This window comes from Triticum aestivum, chromosome 1B (assembly GCF_018294505.1).
Source record: "Triticum aestivum cultivar Chinese Spring chromosome 1B, IWGSC CS RefSeq v2.1, whole genome shotgun sequence".
Taxonomy (NCBI): Eukaryota; Viridiplantae; Streptophyta; class Magnoliopsida; order Poales; family Poaceae; genus Triticum; species Triticum aestivum.
Window position 1 is genome coordinate 47,163,476 of NC_057795.1, and position 1,349 is coordinate 47,164,824.

Sequence of the window (1,349 nt, forward strand, 5' to 3'; positions counted from 1 at the left end):
TGTTGCATTCCCTTTTTAATTTTTTTCGCGCCGCTTGCAAAACAAAACGCACGTGTAAGTAATATATTTACCGTGTTTTATTATTTTGCACGAGTGCGGTAAGTCATAGCTGGGTGCTCACGATTCACGGGTCCAGCGTCGGCGTTGTGGCGCGGCAAGCGTGCACTGGTGCGGTTGAGAGGGAGGGGTGGAAATCGCGTTAAACTCGTCTCCGTAGTTGATAGGGAGCGGCCAAAGCAATGTACAATCGTCTTTGTAGTGGAGCTGGGAGGGGCAAGGATAAGGGACGAAGACCGGGGTAACATGTCGGATGCGATCATACCAGCAGTAAAGCACCGGATCCCATCAGAACTCCGAAGTTAAGCGTGCTTGGGCGAGAGTAGTACTAGGATGGTTGACCTCCTGGTAAGTCCTCGTGTTGCATTCCCTTTTTAATTTTTTTCGCGCCGCTTGCAAAACAAAACGCACGTGTAAGTAATATATTTACCGTGTTTTATTATTTTGCACGAGTGCGGTAAGTCATAGCTGGGTGCTCACGATTCACGGGTCCAGCGTCGGCGTTGTGGCGCGGCAAGCGTGCACTGGTGCGGTTGTGAGGGAGGGGTGGAAACCGCGTTAAACTCGTCTCCGTAGTTGAGAGGGAGCGGCCAAAGCAATGTACAATCGTCTTTGTAGTGGAGCTAGGAGGGGCAAGGATAAGGGACGAAGAACGGGATAACATGTCGGATGCGATCATACCAGCACTAAAGCACCGGATCCCATCAGAACTCCGAAGCTAAGCATGCTTGGGCGAGAGTAGTACTAGGATGGGTGACCTCCTGGGTAGTCCTCGTGTTGCATTCCCTTTTTAATTTTTTTCGCGCCGCTTGCAAAACAAAACACACGTGTAAGTAATATATTTACCGTGTTTTATTATTTTGCACGAGTGCGGTAAGTCATAGCTGGGTACTCACGATTCACGGGTCCAGCGTCGGCGTTGTGGCGCGGCAAGCGTGCACTGGTGCGGTTGAGAGGGAGGGGTGGAAACCGCGTTAAACTCGTCTCCGTAGTTGAGAGGGAGCGGCCAAAGCAATGTACAATCGTCTTTGTAGTGGAGCTGGGAGGGGCAAGGATAAGGGACGAAGACCGGGGTAACATGTCGGATGCGATCATACCAGCACTAAAGCACCGGATCCCATAAGAACTCCGAAGTTAAGCGTGCTTGGGCGAGAGTAGTACTAGGATGGGTGACCTCCTGGGAAGTCCTCGTGTTGCATTCCCTTTTTAATTTTTTTCGCGCCGCTTGCAAAACAAAACGCACGTGTAAGTAATATATTTACCGTGTTTTATTATTTTGCACGAGTGCGGTA

The 1,349-nt window shown here is 50.3% G+C and overlaps 3 non-coding genes across 3 annotated transcripts; all 3 read left to right on the forward strand.

Annotated features, from left to right (window-relative positions):
• Positions 1-308: 308 nt before the first annotated feature.
• LOC123154579 (5S ribosomal RNA) lies at positions 309-427 on the forward strand. The gene has a single exon (XR_006476913.1). It is a non-coding gene; the product is annotated as a 5S ribosomal RNA (ribosomal RNA).
• A 297-nt stretch (positions 428-724) lies between these two features.
• LOC123153886 (5S ribosomal RNA) lies at positions 725-843 on the forward strand. Its single transcript, XR_006476587.1, has one exon. It is a non-coding gene; the product is annotated as a 5S ribosomal RNA (ribosomal RNA).
• Positions 844-1,140: 297 nt separating this feature from the next.
• On the forward strand, positions 1,141-1,259 carry LOC123153855 (5S ribosomal RNA). Its single transcript, XR_006476582.1, has one exon. It is a non-coding gene; the product is annotated as a 5S ribosomal RNA (ribosomal RNA).
• Positions 1,260-1,349: the final 90 nt, after the last annotated feature.